This window comes from Gossypium hirsutum, chromosome D07 (genome assembly GCF_007990345.1).
Source record: "Gossypium hirsutum isolate 1008001.06 chromosome D07, Gossypium_hirsutum_v2.1, whole genome shotgun sequence".
Taxonomy (NCBI): Eukaryota; Viridiplantae; Streptophyta; class Magnoliopsida; order Malvales; family Malvaceae; genus Gossypium; species Gossypium hirsutum.
The window spans coordinates 34,247,826-34,271,599 of record NC_053443.1 but is presented as its reverse complement, the minus strand read 5'-3'; the positions used below and the strand labels follow the sequence as shown (position 1 = coordinate 34,271,599).

The 23,774-nt window shown below is 35.1% G+C and overlaps 1 pseudogene; it reads left to right on the top strand.

Annotated features, from left to right (window-relative positions):
• The first annotated feature begins 14,752 nt into the window (after positions 1-14,752).
• Positions 14,753-17,433, top strand: LOC107893873 (probable glycosyltransferase At3g07620; annotated as a pseudogene).
• Positions 17,434-23,774: the final 6,341 nt, after the last annotated feature.

The window sequence follows — 23,774 nt, the reverse complement described above, 5'->3', positions numbered from 1 at the left end:
TTTACAGCAATAGTCCGTTTGATAATACTCGATTCAACCCCAATTAGAGTAAGCTTAGCACAGTCATACATAGTCCAAGGAGCAAAACGTGCAGGAGGTTGTTGATTAACAAGATTATTATCCATCTCCACAATAATGTCATTTTGCTCTTGATCATCTATTAAAATATGCTGACCTTGCCTTGCTTCTCTAACTTCTCTACGATTTCTGCAAGTAGTTTTTTCGATCTCTCTGTAGTTCGTTTGGTTTAGTTTAGTATAGTTTGAAATGTTATATTGATTGTGAATTGTGGTTGTTGAATAAATTATAGTATAATTGAATTGTTATAAACTGTTGTGAGTTGAGAAAGTAATAGATTTGAATATTGTTAAACGATGAAATGTTTAGAGCCTAGATGAACGTAGGATAGAGTATAATTGGCATGCCAATAGGTTATATTGCACGGTGTACAGTGTAACATCCCAAAAATCGGGGGTTAGTAGAATCGGGTTTGTGAATTGAGAGAGAGTGGTCATGCCTTAATTTTGGAGATTATCTATGCATTTTTAGGAAATAAACGAGGTATTAGTTTTTTGGTTAAGTTTTAGTGAAACGTTTCTTGAAACCCAAGTTCAAATCCCTTCTCTCGCATCATTTTTATTATTTTGCTAATTTTGCCTTAAACCGTAGTATGTGGCATGCCTTGTTTTTAAAGTAAATATTGCAAAATTATTTCAAGAATGAGGAGAAAGCCTAATGGTTAAAAGAAATATGAGAAAGTATGGAAATTAAATGAGGTCTCAAGTTTGAAACCTTTCCCTTGTAAAATAAATAAATTTTGCAAAATCCCTTTTTTTTAATGTGTGTGTCAAACATACCCTTGAACCCTAAGTATAAATAAAAATTTTTATTGTATTTTTCATCCTTTAGTTCAATTTTTTCCTACCCTAGTCGTTCACCCTCTTCCTCTCCCATTTTCTTTTTAATTTTCTTTCTTTCTCTCATTGTTGTCGTCGCCTACACCTGCCATTTTCCCTTCTCTTTCTTTTTCTTTTTTGCATCAAGATTGTGCACAATCTCATTTACTCTATTGCTGAAATATATCCTCATCTAAATCAGCCCCAAATCTAAAATCTTGAACCCCAAGATCGATCCCGAACATTGCCAAGAAAGTGTCATTGTCGTTTCTCTTAACTAGCTTGGGTATGATCTCTTTTCTCTTTAATTTCTTGATTAATAATGTAAGTTAAAAACCAAAATTTTTATAGATATTTAATTTAGGGGATTTTAAATGATTTCAAAGTTATTTTTCCAGATTTTAATGAGATCTCAAACCGTTTTAAAATTCAGCCCCAATTTTGGCTACCATGGGTGGTAGTGCGTGCGCCTATGTGCAAGAAAGGGGGCTGTTTTGTTTCTTGGTTCTTGCTTATGTTTTTCCAGACTTAATTTGAGTTCTTGAACCCTCCTAATCAGCTTTTAAACCCATTTTAATTAGGGAAAAAATTCTTGACCAATTGGTCATTCGGAACCTACAAATCGTGAAGCGTAAGTGCAATTAAAGGTAGCTAGTTTGTTATTTCGACATAGTTGTTGGGTAAAGGTTATGAATTGATTAAATTAAGGAATTTAATCATTAATAAGCTACTAATTTTCCAGTATATTATTGAATTAGGTGCTGACTCAAACGCCCCAAATCATCCGTAAAGGCGAAGAACGATTGTATGTACGATTAACATTGATACAGTGTAAGGAGTCTAATTAGTTTCGATTCATAAAATTGTTATAATTTCAAGAATTATTTTAAACTCATAAGTTGGTGTTTGGGGGCTTCTTTAATGGTAAATTTATTGAATTTATACTGAATTTTGGTTTTGGTTCGTTTAAGGGATTATTAAGGAAATTTGGAAGATTCGCTAGTGTACTACGAGGAAGCAAAAAATAAGGTGTGGGTCCTAAACTCATAAAATTGTTTGAAAATATTAAATATCATGTTATATTTGATAAATTAGCTTGCTGGTTGGATTAGCTTAATATCTAAATTATTGATTTTGTGAGTGGCTGAACTAGGCATGTTTCGGGCCTTGAAAGATTAACTTGTTGGAAATATTGCTAGGTTGATAGTATGAATGTTTGATTTAGTTTGTAATTGCATATCTGAGTTATGAGATATGAGAATGTTTGACTGAATGATATAATGTGTTGAGATATTAAGTTTATGTATGATTTAAATGCATGAGATATTTGTTATATTGTGTACTGAAAAGGGTGCTATTTATGCACAATGAAAATCCGTAAAGTATGTGAAATTGAGCGATATTGATTGATACTAGCACAATGGTAATTTGAAAGATTGGAACACTGTTTCCATTTACTGAAAGTATGTGATTATTGAGGACATGCTTAGCATGTCTAATGAATGTGAAAAGTATTGAGATATGATTATGTTTGGAATTCTGTGACATATTGCATATGCATTGGGTTGGGATTTTGTGGTTGACGGAGGAGTTCCGTGGAGTACTGGCGGCATATTAAGTCCATATTATTCACAGTCAGTGCACTACACCTGGAGTATTGAGGGAAATGGTGATTTATCTCATTTTTATTGGCATCTTGTCTGTATTTTTATTGGCAAAATTTTCTGTATATTGTTATCGGTGGTTTTAACCACAACGGGCTTAAGCCCATAATGTTTTGGAGTTCGGATACAGGTTTTGGGGAACCCGTGGTGTGTAGCGGATGGTGTGGGTAGGAACCTTTTTGCATTGCATCATGCTCACGACATATTCAAATGTTATTGATTCATGATATGTGTTGCATTGTGTTGCATTGAATGGTATCGAAATTAATGATTGTTACTCGAATGAAGGATGTCCCATACTCATACACCGTTTGACATCGATATTAATAATGGCTATGTAATGATATGAAATTCCAATGATGGTTTTGTGTTCTTCTATTAATGCTAATATGTTTCACTGTATTCGATATTTATTTTTTTATCTGATTAAATAATTGTTCGACTCACACTGAGCTTTTCATAAGCTCACCCCCAATAGAGTTTAACTTTTCAGGTAAACCTTGAAATTAGGATCAGACTCAGCATCCGGAGAATCACCTTGAACCTCAGACTATTTTTAATAAGTATTAATCAGTTTCTAATGGTTTTGGTTTGTAATTTTTAATGACTTTTAGCCTGTGGCTTGGTAACTTTTCTTCTTGGATTTTTTGCATGCATGGATTACTCAAGCATAATAACCAGATAATGCATGATATTGGGCTTAAGTAAAATTTGATATTGTTCCCTAGTTTCCGCTGCATTGCAAAGGAACTGTTTTTGAAAAACAAATCGATAAGGCAACTAAGTTTCCAAAATGACTTGAACAATGGTTTTTTTCGCTACATTAGTTTAACATCAAGTTTTTCTTTTAAAGAAGAGCAACAAGAAATTTTTTTTTCGAAACTAACGCTATCAACAATAAAATGAATCTTAAGTATACAGGACCTAATGAATGAATGCCTTTTCGCTAACTCAAAGTACAACTATGATTTTCTCTAAAATGAGCTTATTTAAGTTTTTCAAAAGTAACGTAAGTTAGCTTAGCCATTTCAATGGCTAATGTAGCCTTCTCAATCTAGCCATAACGTCTAGGCCGGGTTAGGGAGGTTACATACGGGATTGACTTGTGATGAGATGATGATTCCTGACTTGTTATTATCCACTAAATATACCAGAGTTCAGCATTTGATGCAGACTATCGTGTTATATTTACAGTGATTCTAGCATGTTACCAGGGGTATAAAATGTGGTGTTATTCAAACAAGTTTAAAACATACCAAATGATTTGGTATGTTTTAAGCTTATTTGAATGTGTTGTGAAGTTATTTAAATGTTTGATTTTGGTTTGGCTTGGCACCTAAGAAATAGGTAGTGTTTTAGCTTGTTTTAGAAGTCATTTTAAGTGCATACGGCTTAAGACATGGGTCGTCACACGGTCATGTGCCATACACGGTTTCCTTACACGGCCCTATGTCATTTTGATTTTAAGTGTAGGTTTTTCCACATGGCCATGCTGTGTGACCTTATTTCAAATCTCACATGGTTTAGCACATAGTTTGTGACACGGTCATGTGACCTAAATTTTGAATTATACACAATTTGGCCACATGGCCATATTTCTAAGCCACACAGTCTGGGTTTTGTCACACAGCTTGGCCACACAGTCGTGTGACCTCTGTTTCTAAGGTTTTCAATTTTTTCCATGTTTTTTTTGTTTAATTTCAAATTAGCCTCTGATTATTTTCAAACTATTTTTAAGGTCCCGTAAGCTCGATTTAAGACCTAAAAGTGTATATATATGTTATGTTTAAATATGGATTAAATATTGCTATTTAAATTAATATTTGAATGGTTTTGTGATATGATTTGATTGAATGTGTGTCATAAACTTAGTAACCCTAATCCGGTAACAGAGATGGGTTAGGGGTGTTACAATCTACCTAGGTTTCATCTGTCACTATCAATCTAAATTACACAATTTTTTTACTTAGCACATTGATCTGTAGAAACCCTCTAAATTATCCTAATATTTTTTACTCTAGGTTGATTAATTGAAATTTCTTTCTAATTAAAACTCCTATTATTGCATTAACTTGTTCTATCAATTCCCTTATTTGATTTGACTCTAATCCAATAGATTTAAATCATCCTATTTCTAGGATTGCATGCAACTCCATTCAATTGCGCAAGATCTACTCTTAAACATGGTCTATTTAACCACCGATTTAAGCACTTCAAACATGGATTAATAATCTAAAAATAACAAACCAAGAATTAAACACACATAATCGAGAATACGAAACTAAATATTTATTGCGTAAAATAAAAATCAAATGACATAATCCATCATAGGGTTCATCTCCCTAGGTATTTAGAAAATTAGTTCATGCTTGAAAATAAAAACATCCAAGATACATTATAATTAAAAGAAATAAAGAAACTCATTATAATCTCCTAAGAAATCAACTAGGAATCTTCAATCTTGACAAAAATCTGCTTCAAATTCGGCTTCAATGGTGTTTTTTCAAGTTGTTTTCTTGAATATTCTCTGACGGCTCCCTCCTATCTTCTTATTTTTATCATATATACGTCTTAGAATGCTTGAAAAACCTAAAAATCGTGATTTTCTGTAGTTCGATGTGTAATTCTGTGAAATTGGCATGGCCTACCACATACCTATATAGGTCATACGGCCATGTGTTCTAGCCATATGGAATGGTTTAACTTGTGTGGCTCCTGCAGCTTACTCCTACACTCTAATTTTCACTCGTTTTTCGCTCTTGTTACTCTCAAGTGCTCTATTAAGCATTAAAACATGAATTTAAAGGATTAGGAGCATAAAATTCATAATTAACATCAGATAATCACCCAAAAACACATTAAGAATATAGTTGTTTGTTCTTGAAGTCTTAAAGTTATATAGGGCATAATTAGTTAGATTTGATTAGTAAATAATATTGATGTCTTAATTTAATTTCCAAATTAACAAGACTTTAGTTTCCTTTAAATCAAATTCAACTTTATGAGGTTCTCAGTAATATTTATATTGGTTCAATTCTTCCATATTTTCTTTTGCAGTTTTAATTTTAAAATTTTCGAAATGTGCATTGATGCTTACTTCATTCATTAGGATAGTGTTATTATTCATAGGGTAAACTATCAAAATAGTCATTTTTGTTTGCCTCAGGTTACATTTTAGTCACTTATGTTTGAAATGTTATGGTTTAGTCACGTTATTGTATTGTTATGAAATGGTTACTCTACCATTAAGATTTGTTACCTCCCAAACAATAGCCTGATGTGATAGTTAAAATGAGTTTTAAATGCCAACGTGGATGTCAAGTTGGGATGCAAAAAGTTAAATTTTTTTTTATGAAAATAGAATACAAAATTTTTCCCTAAAACCTAATTTCACCAATTTAAAAAGAAGTAACAACTGGGTTTTTTTGTTACCATCAAAGAAGAGAAGAGAAGAGTAGATCGACAAAGAAGAAGAAGAAGAAGAAGAAGAAGAAGAAGAAGAAGAAGAAGAAGAAGAAGAAGAAGAAGAAGAAGAAGAAGGAGAAGAAGAAGAAATGGACGCACCAACCTTTATATCTGCTTGAGATGAAGCATGTCCCTTTTTTCTGTCACATAAATAGAAAAACATGAAAACATGGACCACCTTTTTAAAAAAAAATATCTGAACCCAAAACCCAAGTAAAGAACAAAAAAAACTATTACTTATTGTAATCCATACCTAGACCCTCCATTGAATCGATCATTTGTTTATCCATTTTGAATAAAAAATTCCAACCAATTGATGGAACACTCAATTTGATTTTTATTGTTTCGATGCAACAAAGATGGCTGTGAAAATGGATGGTTTTTTCAGTCAAAATGGAAATGAAAACTAAAAGGAAAATGAGACTAAAGGTTCTTTTTTCTCATTCAATGATTAATCTGATGCATTGGTTTTGATTATTTCGAGAAATCAAATTAACAATTTCCTTTAAGTAATTTAGAAAATTTAATTAATTTAATTTATTAATTTAAAAAATCAATTAATTTACTTGATTGGACATTCATGCTGGCATTTAAAACTCATTTTAACTGCCTCGTTGGACTACTATTTGGGAGATAACATATCTGAATGAAAATGTGACAATTTCATAACAAAATGATATGTAAGTGACTAAAACGTAACATTTCAAATATAAATAACTAAAGTATAGCCATAGGTAAACAAAAATGACTATTTTGATAGTTTACCCTTATTTGGATTTTTTACCTATATAATATAAAATAAATAATAAATATCTAAATGGTATCCCACCACAATTAATTATGGGAATGGGATGTTTAAGGTGGTGGAGGGTGTTAGAGAGGCGGCACCACCCCTCTTTTCTGACACTTGTCAACAATCGTTAAACAAAAAAAATAATTTTATAGTGGGTGAAGGCTTGTTGATTGGCAAGACCAAAATGAGTTATTTATATAGGTTAAATACGGGTTTAGATCGGTCAAATACGATTTGGTGGTGCCTTCTTAACAGGCGATGTGGTTAAGGGCACTCTAGAGAAGGTATCAGTGGAATGAAGCCCTTCTTAGAGGCAGTACCAGTCAAGCCTTTCTTGGGGGCGGCACCAATGGCCATACTAGTATTTAACCAGTGTTTTGTGCAAAAAAATTAGTGCAAAAAAATTGAGAAAATTCAAGAATAGCAAAAAAGAAAATTTGTAGAAGAAGAGTAAACAGACAAAGAAGAATTCACAAGGTTAGTATATATGAATTTCATTTTTTTACAGTATTTTTTTTAAATTGTATTGAGAATTTTTAATTCTTTTTTAACATATTTAGTATTGAAGATGGATAATCAATTTTTCATATGCGTTTATTTCAATGGATTAATTTTGACAACAACAGTTGGATGTATATTTGAATGTCGCCAACAAATAGCAATGAGATTTAATAGAAATATCTTGATTGATGATATGAAAGAAATGATTAGTGCAAAAATTGTTAGACATTGTAGAAGAAGAATCTCGAAACTATTCTACAAGTATCCAGTTTCGACAGGTCCTATCAAATTCACCGAGATGGAACTTGTAGGCGATCAAGATGTGGAGACAATAGTTGATCTTTATTGTGGAAATCAGAACCACCAAAATGCATTGATTCAATTATTTGCTGAATTGGCTGATATGGAGCCAACTAAAGATTCCACTTCATTAGGTGAAGAACATGGAGTTCAAGATCCCACTTCGATAGCGTACGTTGATAGTCGATCGACTTTACATAGGATCGACATCGATTTGAATGTTGCACCTGCGTCTAAGAACCTTAACTCGGGCCCCTGTTTACAAATACATCCCGTGGTGTTTGAGACTAATGTGAATGGTGATGATGGATATGATAATAGTGGTCCTTCTGATCATGAAGTTACAGATTATAGTGTTCCTAATCTAGATAAGGTCACGGATGATATCAATGACGAAGGAGCGATGACGATGGAAATATTAACACGTCTTCAGTCGAGAACTCGATTCAATGCATTGTGATACGCAATTATGCTAGGGCACACATGTCGCTCATAGACCCTGATGTGGCGCATGCAGCCGAGTTCCTAGAGTACCCTGATATACTACCTGCTCATTTGCTAACTGTAGATTTTGAACTTGAAGAGTTGTTCGTGAGCCAAAAATTCGCAACTAAGGAAGAATGTGTATTTACCATTAAATGGTATAGCATGAATGTGTCGGTGGACTATAAAGTTATCATGTCTAAACTGACATTGTATATTGAGGAGTGTTGGAGGTCGACAGAAGGCTACAATTGGAGGGGTACGAGCCGCATTTATCCAAAAGTCACAAATGTGAGAGATCAAAAAATTTGTTAGGCCTCACACATGCACTTCAACACATGTGACACAAGATCAACAGAAACTTGATTCCAAAATTATATGCACCTGTATCATGCCAATGGTGAATGACATGCCGACCATTCCTGTTTTAGTACTGATTACTGAAATGCAAGCATGATTCTTGTATCGAGTATCATACCGGAAAGCATGGATAGCTAAACAAATGACAATGGAGCAGTAGTACAGAGATTGGGATACGTCGTACAATGAGCTACAGAGGTGGATAGCTGTTATATGAAAGTACATGACGGGGACTGTCATTGACTTGGAGACACGACTTTATTACTCCTTCGATGACCAACTACAATTGGGAAGAAAAATTTTCCACCAGATGTTTTGGATGTTTGATCCATGTGTATGGACATTTCCCCACTACAAGCCACTTGTGCAGGTAGATGGGACAATGCTATACAAAAAATATACGTAGGTCGTACTTATTACGGTTGCTCAAGACGAGAACAAGAACGTGCTCTCGATAATGTTTGCCATTGTGGACAAGAAAACATGGAATCATGTGAATTATTTCTCACAAACCTATGGACGTATGTTATTAGGGACGATAATATTTGTATCATATCTGATAAAGTGAAGGGAATAATTTCTGCCATTAGGCATTTCGATTTTCCTTGGAGATCTATTTATTACATCCGGTACATCACGACTAACTTTCACCGAGAGTACAAGAATACAGACTGATAGAGACAAGTTGTGAAAATGGGTAAAATTTAGTTTCAAAATATGTTTTAATATTACTAATACTAGAATAAATTAATATGAGACTATAACTTGTCTTTTCTTAATACATACACAACGTATGAGCTAGAGCCACACCTTTTTTAGCAAAAGATGACCAGACTTGAGGGTGACATGTAAGGTGAAATGAACACTCCTTTCCAAGAGTGGTTAGGTACCATGAAACCATGGAAATGGGCTTAAAGTTTTGATGACGGATTTTGATATGGGCAAATAACCACCAATCTAGCAGAGGCGATTAACTCCGTCTTGAGGAAAACACGACATCTTCTTATGTTATATGTGTTCTCAGCTATGTTCTACAGGCTGGCTACTTTGATGCCAAGAATGGGGTTGAAACAAGTCAACCAAATGGAGGCAGGACACGTATTTACTGAACATGTAAGGAATGCAATGGATACGAACCGTCAAAGGACAAGGTTGATGAATGTAGAAATATTTTTTCGATAGTTTGAAATGTTTAGAGTTACGGAGTCATTGATCATCGACCTAAGATCCCACTTAGGTCCTACGGAGTTGATCTCCGAAATAGACAATGCAATTGTGGGAAGTTCCATTCATTTTATTATCCTTGTGCGCATGCCATTGTAGCTTGTGCTTGCGCCTCGATCAATGCTGAATAGTTTACCAGTGAGGTGTACACTCTCGAGCGCACATTGCATGTTTGGGAAAATGAGTTCCCCGTCCTGCGTGATCTTTCTACATGTAAGGTGCTTCCGTCAACTTTTAAGCTTGTCCTGAACAAAGGATTGCGTAGGAATTCGAAAGGTCGTCCGCAAGTGACCAGAATCCATAATTAAATGGACATGAGGGAGAAAACCGATGGGAAGCTTTGTGGTGTGTGTAGATTAGTTGGGCATATTCGAAATAAATGTCTGCAGCGAACTTAAGATATTGGACAATTATTGCGATCGGGTAGGAATTGAGCTAATGTACTCCATGATGGAATTTGGATATATATGTTACGGAGTTTGTTCCAAGCTTATTCCAAAGCATCTCTTTTAAATTACAAAGTTTGTTCCATTACATCTCATTTAAATTACAACGCATCTCATTTTTGCATGTATATAAGTCGATAATTTATATCTTAGACACCATTTCATTTAAATTTAGTAGCAAAATATCCAAAGTTTGTTCCAAAAGAATTAAGTTAGATATAAATATGAAATTTAAGTAAAAATAAGTTAAAATAACCAAATTTTACTATAATTAAATAAAAAGAAACTTGAACATTGCAATTACAGAAACCCCTAAAATTGATGATTCAATGCTATGGTCCTAGGGGTAAAATCGTTGTGGTGCTTGATGTTGACGTTGCTGATGATCGCAATGATCAACATTATCCTCAGCCGAACCTGGGGGTGTACTAAATATAGTACTCTAATGAGGGCTGCAAAACGAAAGAAAGATTCATATGAGGTCTTTGCCCTATCTGGTTGTTCCACACTGCAATATATTGTTGATGCACTACCGCCTAGTTCATTCCATATTTCGCCCTCTTATTAATTCCATGGATCTTCCCCAATTCCACTAACAGTGACGGGATATACTATATGCACCCGAACTATGGTGCGTTAATGCACTAAATGTGTGAGTGGATATGAGTAGACAAGGGAATAACAACCGTAATGTCTAGGAAGGAATAGGGCATCCAGATGAACTGCACAATTAATAACATGATTATAGTAACACGGGTCAAATAAGATAAATAAAGTAATTGCATGTCACTAATAACTTACCCCCTTCCCGGCGTATGTCTCAATCATTTGACGGTATATCGGAACCATGTATGACCTCCCGATACCCGGATAAGTACTCCATCTACGAAAAAGAAAACTTGTTAAAACAAATTTACACAAAAATGTCAAATAATTTCTATAAAGCTTAAATTTTATCACCTACTCACGAGTAGGAATACATATGTTTGGTGACTAACTGATGCTAAGAAAAGCATTTGGTAAAGTGCCTAAGATTGCAACAATATCAGGCAGCCCGTATATGTCCACGGCACAAGGCTTTGTCGTTCGACAAAGCTCGTGATACAACATAGCTATTACTGTTGAACCCTAACTATACGAACGAATGTTATGCAAATTAGTTAACAAGGTCAAGTACATCAAGTAGACCTTGTTGTTTTTTGCATCTAGCTTGAGTACACCCTCTATAATGTGTATAATGTATGCTCGAGCGACGCACATGACCTCTTGCTCAGTGGAAGTACTCGGTAAATGCTTGAACTTGGCTTTTAGCCATGAAATCCTCAAACTCGTAAATTTTGACTCAATATCACCGGGCAAGCATCCTAGTAAGTCATAACAAAGGGCGGTCAGCTCAGAGATCGTACTTACGCCTGTGACCGCACTTTCATCGATTGGGAGCCTGAGTTGCAGTGCAACATCCTCCAGAATGATGGTGCACTCCCCACACGACAAATGAAATGTGTGGGTCTCTGGGTGCCACCGCTCGACCAAAGCGGATATTAAGTCGTATCGCAAATCAAAAGTCCGGATCAATGCCGCTGATTCGAATCCCGCTAACTCCAAGTATGGCATAAGGCGTTCATCCGATAGATAGCCTACACCATTCACACGACCCCTCAATGCGAGGTACGAGCCGTGACAATATTAAATTACCAAATAGTGATTATAACCTAATTTAAATCCATAAATGATTTGGATCTTTTTATAAAGGGACACATGAGTAACAAATAACAATTTTATTACCATCACATTAACCGTTTTTTATATGTGATTATTATCGTTAATCAAAGAACCCATTTGGATATCTGTAATTTAAAAAAAATGAGTTCAATTAGTTTGTTACAAAAAATACATTTCGGTAATTAATTTGTAATTTGGGCATTTTTATCTCACTAATAGGAAAAGTATTATTAAAATACAGAAATGAGACACCCTAACACGGAGTTGCGAATAACATATTTCAGTAATTAATTTCTAAGATGGTCCATTTTAAATAATTATCAAAACACATAAATATAATACAATAAATATTACAATAAATATAGTACAATAATATCATTACAAAAAAACTAAACAGTTTTGTCCGTATCACATTTTTTGTCATACTATTGCATTATATAATAAATTTATTTACACTTGTTCAGTAAATAACAAAATAAAAATATCTCATAAATTCCAACTCAATGGTCTCATCTTTTACCTACGTAAAAAATAAAAGAAAAATTATGTTAAAATAACAGAAATTATCAAAACAAAATAAACCTAAGAGATTATATGTTGTTATTTGTATCTAATAATAATAATAATAATAATAATAATAATAACAACAACAACATGCCGATCAAAAAATAAAACAGAAACATGTCTACAAACTTTCTTTCAAACAACCTTCCTTTCTTACAAAACTAATACCTTACAAAAATAATACCTTACAAAAATAAATCAAAAAATAAAAATTAAATATGAATAAACAAAAAAAATTTCTAAAATAAATAAAGAACAACAAAAAAACAACAATTATAACCTATATATCAAAATAAACATTAAACTAAACAAATAATTTATAAATACTAAAAAAACCTCTTTTGATATTTTCTATTTAAACCCTAAGTAAAATCCTCTTTTAATCTTTTTTTATTTTTTTTGTTTAAACTCTAAACAAAACTCTCTTTTGATTTTTTTAGACCCCAAAACCCAACACAACCTTTTTTTTTTGAACTTCTCCTTTCTCTTCTCTAACCCACTTTTTTTTCGTTCTCCTTTCTTTCTCTTCTATATTCTCTACAAATCTCTCTCTTTTTTTCTTTTAACCTTTTGCCTTCTCTTCTCTTCTCTTCTCTTCTCTTCTATACTCTATTTTCTATTTTTTTTCACATTGGGGTCCATAGTTTTAAGGTCCCCAAACCCCTAATTTAAGAAACCTTTAAAGGTCTCGTCCCATCACCCAACAACAATGTTTTAATGGAGTCAAGGGTTGACACTGGTACCGCCTGTCAGGAAGGCTTCACTAGCATTAATCCCTTTTACGATTTCCCTAATTTTTTGTATTTTTTGCATTTGGGTTAAGATTTAAACCTGTATTTAAATTTGTGGTCGCCTACAGTCAGCCTCCATCAATAAAATATTTAAAATTTTTAAAGCAAATTACCGACATTTGTCAAAAAATGAAATAGTGCTGCCTCTCCACTACCTTCCACCACCTTCAAGATACCATTTCTATAATTAATGGTGGTGAAATACTATTTTGAATATATTTTTTTAATTTTTATATTATAGGAGTGAAAAAACACCCTTATTTACAATAAAAAATTAATAAGCTTAGATTGTTCTGCGTTTCTACGTCTCAAAGATCAATGCTTCTAATTTCTAAATCCAATGCAGGAGTGTCCGTGATGGCGACGTTCCTCTAACTAAAACCAGAGGCATCCCCTGTCCCTAGTCCTCTGTAAAGCCTAAATTTAATACTGTGAAATGATTTAAAAAAGTATAATAAAGAGGAACTATCCAAAGAAAGAACTTGCATTAATTAATTCAGCCTAGTTTGATCAATTTTGATAAATAATAATAGTTAGATTCACTAACTTTATTAATGAGTTTACTTTATATATAGATAAATATATAACTATATTTAAAATGAAGTTCCTAAGATATTTTCTTTTATTAACATGTGAATATATTGATATTGGTGCAACTTTTTTTAATTCCACATGCAAATTTGGTTAAATTTCACTTTTGATTTTTTTTTCAAAAGTAGATGTCCATTGTTGGTAGTAGTGAGTAATCTTTTTGTTACGGGTGCTCTCTAAAGAGGTAAACGACTAGTCATGAAATATACTCCATTCCCAAAGATGATTTCTTGTCTTTCTATTATGTCTAAATTTGAAATTTAATATTCATTCTTTAATTTCTAACATAATTTGGTTCCTATAATAGTTCATACCGTTAACATTTTTTATTAAAATGTTACATGATTATATATAATTTGAAGGTCTTCAGGACTGACGCATATTTTCCATTTATTTTGGGTTTACGCAGTTTTTTACACTATAAAACAATGATCAAATTTTAGTTTTAGTCCTTATACACCCACATTTTAACATTATTTTCATTGTTACATAATTATCAAGTGATTTTTTTTTATTTTAAAATGTCAGGCTAGTAATTTTAACAGAAAAACTTAAACAATGATAATAATTGTACTTAGAATTTTAAATCCAATTGGACTAAATTGTTGAAAATAAAAAAAGAGGTTAATTCTTTTATAGAAATTTAATATGGCGTGTCATTCTCCAGTGACTTGAATTGCTGAGCTGACTTTATTTTCCCAGGAGCAACGTTGCAGATACGCATAGCAAGTAATAAATTAATTTGGTAACTTTGAGAAGAGAAAATAATAAAATAAAATAAATGGGCATAAAATTAGAGGAAGTGCAAAGTATTATATTGTTTTCATTGGGAAATAGAACCAACTTTGAAAAACAAAAGAGGAAGCGTGAGTCGAAGAAAACTTCATTTAACTTCTCCACGTTGAACATTACCATGCAATGCAAGCATCCCATCTGTTTCGAGAATCTCTCTGGCTAGCAGCAAAGAATAAGTATAACCAGCAACCAAGTAATGGATCACTCACTTGTCTTTTTCTGACATAACCCAAGTTAACTACCACACTGTCTGAAATTTATTGAATGACTTGTCTCAACAAAGTTGCAATGACACCTCCTAGTTCTGACCACAAGAGGCCTCACACTCCATCATCTTTCCGCTTTTCATCATTGAATTTGGTTTGGTTCCTTGTTGTACCTAGTACTGTGTTTTTTCTTGTTTCTACTTTGGGTCCTCATCGACCCTCTATTTCCCCTCTTTCTTCGCTTCTACAAGTGTCATTTTCTAATAATTCCCTCCAAGGCTCTTCCATCTTCAATGGCTCCTCCATTGATTCTTCTTTCCAGCTGGAAGCTGAAACTGATTATTTTGTCTCTAATATGCCCCTTCCGGATGCAATTATTGAGAAACACACGATTCAACTTGTAAAAATTTCCTTTTACTTTTTATTTATTTATTTATTTATTTTCTTTTTAGAACCCCTTTCTATGTTTGCTTACATGAAATTCTATACTGTGGGATAAAAGCAGGACATTTCGAAGAATAATGAATCTGAATCCGTTGTTATCGTTACGTCGAAAATTGTAAAGAAAAACAGTAAGTTGGAGAGGAATGAAGCAAATTTGGCAAGAGTTCGGTCATCCATAAAACAAGCTGCTTTAGTTAGGAATTTGACATCGACCCATCAAGACCCTGACTATGTGCCCCATGGTCCAATCTATAGGAATGCCAATGCTTTTCACAGGTATACTCCAAAATGACATCAAATTTGTATTTATTTATTACAAATTCACAATTTATAAATATATTAACCTGGATAATTCAGGAGTTACTTGGAGATGGAGAAGGTGTTCAAGATTTATGTGTACAAGGAAGGGGAACCACCAATATTCCATAACGGTCCTTGCAGAAGTATATATTCCTCAGAGGGAAGGTTCATTCACGAACTGGAAAAGGGCAATTTTTATACAACTGAAGACCCTGATGAGGCATTGGTTTATTTCCTTCCCTTCAGTGTTGTCATGCTGGTTCAATACCTCTACGAACCAGAAACCTCTAACACCGATGCCATCGGACGGACTGTTGTAGACTACATCGATGTCATTTCCGGTAAATATCCTTACTGGAATCGAAGCCTCGGAGCTGACCATTTCATGCTCTCCTGCCATGATTGGGTAACTAATTGTTCTAACTTCAATCAAGCCTTAAAAAAAAATTTCTTACAAGGATTTGAATGAATTTTTTTTTGCAGGGGCCGCGAACATCATCCTATGTTCCACATTTGTTCCATAAATCCATTAGAGTTTTATGTAATGCAAACACGTCTGAAGGATTTAATCCATCTAAAGATGCCTCATTCCCAGAAATCAATCTCTTAACAGGTGAAGTGGAAGGTCTCTTAGGAGGCCCTTCTCCATCTCATCGGTCCATTCTCGCCTTTTTGCAGGCCGTCTCCATGGTTACATCCGGTACCTCCTTCTTAACGAGTGGAAAGACAAGCGGGACCCCGATGTCCAAGTCTTCGACCAACTCCCCAAGGGAGTTTCCTACATGTCCAAGCTGAAGAACAGCAGGTTTTGCCTATGTCCTAGCGGATACGAAGTGGCGAGCCCAAGAATTGTGGAGGCAATCTATGCTGAATGTGTTCCGGTGTTGATTTCAGACAACTATGTGCCCCCATTCAGTGATGTATTGAATTGGAAATCTTTCTCCATTCAGATTGCAGTGAAGGACATCCCCAACATAAAAAAGATATTGATGGGTGTTTCTCAAAGGCAATATTTGAGAATGCAAAGGAGAGTGAAACAAGTACAAAGGCATTTTGTGGTGAATGCGACTCCAAAGCGATATGATGTCTTCCACATGATTAACCATTCTATTTGGCTTCGAAGATTAAACATTCACGTTCGGTATTTTCATCAGTCTTAACTTTTAACAAGTTTTCTCAACAAATGTCATGACCCAAATATGTATAAGTTCTAATAAGATTTTTTTTCTAACCTTGTTCATTCATTGTATCACTGCCCGTTAAAATTTGTCTTGTCTCGCAGCTAACATGTATGTCCTTAAAAGGACTAGTGTTGCTAGAGAAAATCAAGGGAGTATCTAAATTAGTTAAAATAACAATTACATTTAAAAAAAAAACTGACAATTTAATTTAAACTCTTTTAAGATATTTTTTTTTCTTTTACCCCTACATTTTATAATTTTTTTTCCAATCTTCTTACGCAAATTTTATAAAATTCGTTCTAAATAATTGTCGTTTTTATAAATTAATGATAATCTTTCCCAATTGAGGTAACTCTTCTTAGTGTGAAACTGAAATTAAAATTAAAAGTTTCTTTGACACTGTAAATTATTATCACATGAAGGATTTTGTTAAGGAATAATTTAATAAGCTGAAATGGGTTTTAAATGTCTATTTATTCTGTTATGTTTTAAGTTTAGTATGCAATGCAACATTTAGGGGGGACTTTAATGAAACGAATTGTTTTAATCCGTTGGTGCAAAACATTATGTTTTACTTAGCCTTGTAACTGTTTCTTTTCTTTTGTTCCACATGGCAATTCTTCTTCCTTGATGTAATAGAACCAGAGGGAAGGAGGAATGCATGTTTTCAATCATTGATTAAATCAGTGAAATTCATCTATTCTTTATTTTGTATCTTCTCTATTCTTCCTGGTTTTTCTTTTTCGGAAATTTTCTCATAGCAAAGGTATCAGAGCTGGTCGATTCTCAAGGCCAGGGCTGGGGTTTCCACATGTTTGAAGCAATAGGTCACTCACCTACAGCAAGAAGTTACCAGGCTTTATTCTGAGTTCTCCCAGTTGGATAACTACATCGAGGACAAATTCAAGGAACTGAAAGAGGATTTTCAGAAAGAATTGAAGTTTGAACTTCAAGGTTAATGTGACAGCCCAAAATTGACCCTAGTCGGGAAGTGGTTTCGGGACCACAAAACCGAGTCATACTAATAATTAGCCATCATATTTGATGCTTATTATATGTATATATGCATGTGTGAAAATTTCATGCTTGAATTTTGTTAATTGTAAGTGAATTTTATTAAATAGGACTTATGTGAGAAAATTTAGAAATGTGCTAGGCAAATGTGAAGTGGCCTATTAATGCATGTTATGAAAATGATGGGTTTGCATGTCAAATTACCCAAAATTTGAGCTAGTGGCTGGCCATGCTATGGGTGGAAACATGTTGGGAACATGTTGGCTTAGTGTGTTATGTTAGAAAGATTAAATAAAAGGGTTACTAATTAAGTAATGAAAAGGGAGGGGTGATGAAAACAAAGTTGTCTCATCCATCCCCCCCCTCCATTTGCCGTAACTAGACAAAGAAAAGAGAAAAAAAAAAGAAAGAGTGTGTTCATCTTCCTTACCTTCTTGCAAAGCCGAAACAAAAGGGGAAAGAGGAAGGAATTTGTCTAGGGCATTCGGCTATCTTGGAGGTTAAATAAGGTAGGAGTTCACGTTATTTCTATTGATTTTTATGAGAATCTAGTAGTAGTCAAGCTCTTATTGTAACCCATATGTTGATTTTTCTTTAGTTTTGGTGACAAATTGTGCATACGGTATTATTGGATAAATGCTAAAAGGATGGTGTTTTGATATTTTGGATTGAAATATTAGAAAGGGGAAAATATGAGCTACCTAAATAGATATATGTGAATTTAAAAGATGGTATGAACAAATGTGGAGTTTTGCTAGTTTAGGATTATTCGGCCAAGTGTTTATGTGGTGGAAATTAAGTGTTAAATGGAATGAAAATGATATTATATGGGGGTATGTATATTCGGCCATATGAGTAAATATATAGATGATGTTAAATTTGATTATGTATATTCGGCCATATAGAGTACACATTGTGATATTAACTTTAATTCTCTATAATTGATCAAGTGGGTGATATTGGTTTATATGGCTGAATTTGATTTATGAATATGTACCTTGAAATAAAATATATCATCGACTATGTTACTTTGGAAGTAAGAATGCATTCGGCCTTGAGACAATTTATAAGTATTAGTTAAGGTTCTAATGTTTTGAACAAGAATGGTTGTAAGATGAAACGAAAATTATTAAAATATATATGAGTAATTAACAAGGGTGGTTGCCGTGTATATAATATTTATGTGTGTTTTATTGAAATATTTATTGGGTTAATTTTAGTAATTCGATCTTAGGTGATCAATAGCCGAATGGCTTAAAGTTAGTAAAAAGCATAAGGTGAATAAAAATAAAATGTTGCCGTATGCTTCTTTTGATATGAAACTATTAATGTTATGGGATATAAATAACTAGCAAGGTAATTAAACTAGTTGATTTATTTATTTAAGCTCAAGAACCTAAAGGAGAGGCGTCCAACAAGGGGAAATCGAAGGTCATCGAGTAGCCGACTTGGAATTATTTTACCCAACATAAAGTAAGTCATTAAGCATATAGTTTGTATTAATTTAAATGGTCATAACGTCTATGTAATGATGCTGAATGGAATGATAAATATATATATATATACATGTATGTATGTGGTGATGAAAGTGTTGAATGAAAAGAAAAGAGGTGAGATGTATTGAGTTGTTGATCTCGGCACTAAGTGTGCGGGTATAAACATTTATGATCATGAGATTGGCGCTAAGTGTGCGGGTTTAAATTGTACAGCACTAAGTGTGCGAGTTTGATTATATAGCATTAAGTGTGCGAGTTTGATTATATAGCACTAAGTGTGCGAGTTGATTATATAGCACTGAGTGTGCGAACTTAATATATACTTTTGAATCACTATGGACACTAAGTGTGCGACATTATTGAGTTGATCACGGACAGCGGATCGGGTAAGTACCTTGAGTTCGTGACTAATAGGCGCTATGTTTATATTTGAAGTTGAGCTTGGTAAGTTTGAACCTATGTGACAATTATAATTGAAGTCACGTACATAAGATTTATCGTGGAATAGGTGAAAGGTCGTTTAGTTGTATGATGGTAACGAAAATAAAATGATGTATGAAAATGCCTCAAATATCCTATTGACTAGTATATGGAATGTGAATGCATGACTTGGTAGGAGATTGAACCGATAGGTTTAAGGAACTATGGTATGGTTCGGTATGGATGGAGTAACTAGCCTCGTTCCATTTTGTTTCCTCTTGTGATAATGTTATTAATGGATGGTAGTGCATTGCTTATGACTTACTGAGTTATATACTCACTCGGTGTTTCCTTGTCACCTATTTTAGGTTTCTTGGACTCGTCTCTTTTTGCGTGATCGGGCCGTCATCAGAGTCATCACACCGGCTAGCAACTTTTGGTATCTTCTTTTTAGTCGGTCTAGGAGAACATTTCGGCATGTATAGGCTAATATGTTTTGTTGAAATTTGGTATGTAAACTTTTAGCCATGCGAAAATGGCATAAATGTTCGGTTGGATTTGGTTTTATAACGTTAGGTCGTAAGTCTTGGTAATTCGATTTTTATGCCATATGTCATGGCTGATTAATTTTGGTGTTAAGATTCATGATATGGCAATAGTGTAGTAGGGAGATGTTTGACAATGATTAGCCTTTGGTATGGCTAGTCATGATTATAATTTTGTGATATGTATGATGAATTACTAGTTAGATCAATGAGAAATCACGAAATGGGCATAGTTGCTTTAGTAACAGATGCTGGCAGCAGCAGTAACGTGGGATTGAAAAATTACAAAAATTAGTAGGAATGGAATTAAATAGTGAATAAATTATGTAATCGAAGCTCGATGAGTCTATTTTCATATAGAAGTAACGAAACGATCATATGGACAGTATGTTAAGAGATATTCAGGTTCTCGTGAGACAGGGCCAGAACGGTTTCTGGGTTCCCTGTTCCGACTTTGGAAATTCATTATAAATTAAACAGAGATAATTAGGAGTCATGCCATATATGTATAGATTTCTCTCTGAGTCTAGTTTCTATAGAAACAAACGGCATCAGTATTGAAGCTCTGTGCAGGGAGTTATCCAAATCGTAATGCATGAAGGTCAGTGTAGTCACACCCTGTAATAGGAAATAATTTAACTAATAAACTGTACTAATTGGCCCGACAAAAAATCCTAAAAAAATTCTAGCATATAGGTTTGTGAGTCTAGTTCCATGGAAAATTTACGGAACTGGATTTCAAGTTTCAGAACTCAAGATATGATTTTTAAAGCGACTAGTACGCAGATTGGCAGCTTGTCTGGGAAATGTCAAATAAGTGGTTTGAAGTCTATTAACACCTCGTGTTCGACTCCGGCGACGGTCTCGGGTTCGGGGTGTTACAATTTTATTGGTATCAGAGCTATGGTTTAGTCGGTTCTAGGACTACCATAGCACGTATGAGTCTAGCTATACATGCCTTAATGTTAATGTTTAAATGTGTGATGACTTCTGACGGTTAAAATTTTTGTTTTGATTAGTAAATGGATCCCGGTGTAGAGAGAACCTTGGCGGATGGCGTTGAAAGTGTAGCGGCTGCTCCTGCACAAGGGACGCCGCCTGTTGAACCTCAGTCATCTGCGAATAATCAAGGTGAGGGGGCTAAACAAGCCTTCTTTACCATGATGAATGAGTGGGTCGCGCAATATGCCCGAACCAATCCGGCTGTCCAACAATTCCCGAATTTGAATAATCCACCCCAAGAGCCCGTAATGCCATCAGTCACTGATCCTGTGAGGCTGAGTAAGCCACCTGTAGACTTGATTAGGAAGCGCGGGGCTGAGGAGTTCAGGGCCATAGTTACTGATGATGCTGAAAGGGCCGAGTTCTGGCTTGATAACACCATTCGGGTGTTTGATGAACTGTCATGCACACCCGATGAATGTCTAAAGTGTGCTATATCCTTGTTGCGGGACTCAGCCTACTATTGGTGGAGGACCCTGATTTCCATAGTCCCAAACGAACGAGTTACTTGGGACTTCTTTCAAACGGAATTCCGAAAGAAATATATTAGTCAACGGTTCATTGATCAAAAGCGCAAGGAATTCTTGGAACTCAAGCAAGGCCGTATGACAGTATCTGAATACGAACATGAATTCGTAAGACTCAGTAGGTATGCCCGGGAATGTGTAGCTGATGAGGTTGCTATGTGCAAAAGATTCGAAGAAGGATTGAATGAAGATTTAAAGCTACTAGTGGGTATTTTGGAGATAAAAGAATTCGTGACACTAGTCGAACGGGCCTGCAAGGCGGAAGAACTTGGAAAGGAGAAGAAGAAGGCTGAATTTGAAGCTAGAGACTATCGTAAAAGATCGACGGGTAAAGCTCCGTTCTCAGCTGTAAAGAAGTTCAGGGAGGACACTAATAAGTCGAGGACGACTGCGGGAATTTCCATCAGAGCACGACCATCGACGGACTCCCGAGCTACTTCGGTAGCTAGTGTGGGCAATAATCGTCAAGAGAAACCTGAATGTCCCCAATGCGGAAGACGACACCTAGGTGAATGTTGGGGTAAGTCTACTAACAGGGCCTGTTACAGATGCGGTTCGAAGGACCACTTCATTAGAGATTGCACGGAGCTTGATGAGAAGAATAAGATTCAAGGTGCAAGACCTAGTGGAGTGACAACTAGAGGTAGACCACCGAGAATTTTAGGAGGTAGGGGTGGTAGTCAGAGAGGGGCCTCTGATACGGCTGTTCGAGCCGAGAACCGTACTCCTGCTAGAGCATATGCCATTCGCGCACGAGAGGAGGCATCCTCCCCTGACGTCATCACTGGTACCTTCACTCTCTTTGATACTAATGTGATTGCATTGATTGACCCTGGCTCTACTCATTCATATGTATGCGAAACCTTAGCATCCAGCAAGACTCTACCTATTGAGTCCACTGAGTTCGTAATTCGAGTGTCAAACCCTTTGGGTCAATACGTACTTGTTGATAAAGTGTGTAAGAGATGCCCTCTAATAATCCGAGAATCCTATTTTCCGGCCGATTTGATGCTTTTGCCGTTTGACGAATTTGATGTTATTCTTGGTTTGGATTGGTTGACCGCGCATGATGCGGTTGTGAATTGCAAAAGCAAGACTATTGATTTGAGGTGCGCAAATAACGAGATAATCCGAGTTGAGTCTACGGACTTAAGGGGGTTGCCAGCTGTAATATCAGCAATGTTGGCCCAGAAATATGTAAGAAAAGGGTGCGAAGCATACCTTGCGTATGTACTTGATGACAAAGAATTAGAAAAGAAACCCGAATCTATGCCGGTGGTTTGTGAATACCCGGATGTTTTTCCTGAAGAGTTACTGGTTTGCCACCTGTTCGGGAGATAGAGTTTGGTATTGAGCTTGTACTTGGAACTACGCCAATTTCGATAGCTCCGTATCGTATGGCACTAACCGAGTTAAAGGAATTGAAAGCTCAATTGCAAGAGTTGACGAATAGAGGTTTCGCTCGACCAAGTTTCTCACCTTGGGGTGCACCAGTATTGTTCGTGAAAAAGAAGGACGGAACCACGAGGTTGTGCATTGACTATCGTCAACTGAATAAAGTGACGATAAAGAATAAATATCCATTACCGCGTATTGATGATTTGTTTGATCAACTAAAGGGAGCCTCAGTGTTTTCAAAGATAGATTTGAGATCGGGTTATTATCAGTTGCGGATTCGAGATTCGGACGTACCCAAAACTGCTTTCAGAACGAGGTACGGTCACTATAAGTTCTTAGTGATGCCGTTCGGGCTCACTAATGCCCTGCGGTATTTATGGATTTGATGAATCAGATCTTCAGACAGTATTTGGACCGGTTCGTAGTTGTGTTCATTGATGACATCTTAGTCTATTCAGGAGATGAGACCGAACATGCTGAGCACCTGAGATTAGTGTTGCAAATTTTGCGGGATAAGAAGTTATATGCTAAGTTCAGTAAGTGTGAGTTCTGGTTAAAGAGGTTAGTTTCTTGGGTCATGTGGTATCCACATCGGGTATTCGAGTTGACCCGAGTAAAATTTCAGCCATACTTAACTGGAAGCCTC